Source organism: Otolemur garnettii, unplaced genomic scaffold (assembly GCF_000181295.1).
Source record: "Otolemur garnettii isolate 467f Iridium unplaced genomic scaffold, OtoGar3 scaffold00174, whole genome shotgun sequence".
NCBI classification, from domain to species: domain Eukaryota; kingdom Metazoa; phylum Chordata; class Mammalia; order Primates; family Galagidae; genus Otolemur; species Otolemur garnettii.
In genome coordinates, this window is record NW_003852569.1 from 2,167,426 (window position 1) to 2,167,627 (window position 202).

Here is a 202-nt window from a genome sequence, read left to right on the forward strand (position 1 = left end):
CTAGCACAGGAAAAGTCCTCAATCAAACCTCGGGAGTCCACCCCTCAGGTACCTGGTTCCCGGAACTTTTAGTGGACCTCCATGACCTACTAGGAACCACCCTTTGGTGCCGTCCAGATTTTTTTTTTGAGACGGAGCCTCAAGCTATCCCCCTGGGTAGAGTGCCATGGCATCACGCTCACAGCAACCTCCAACTCCTGGG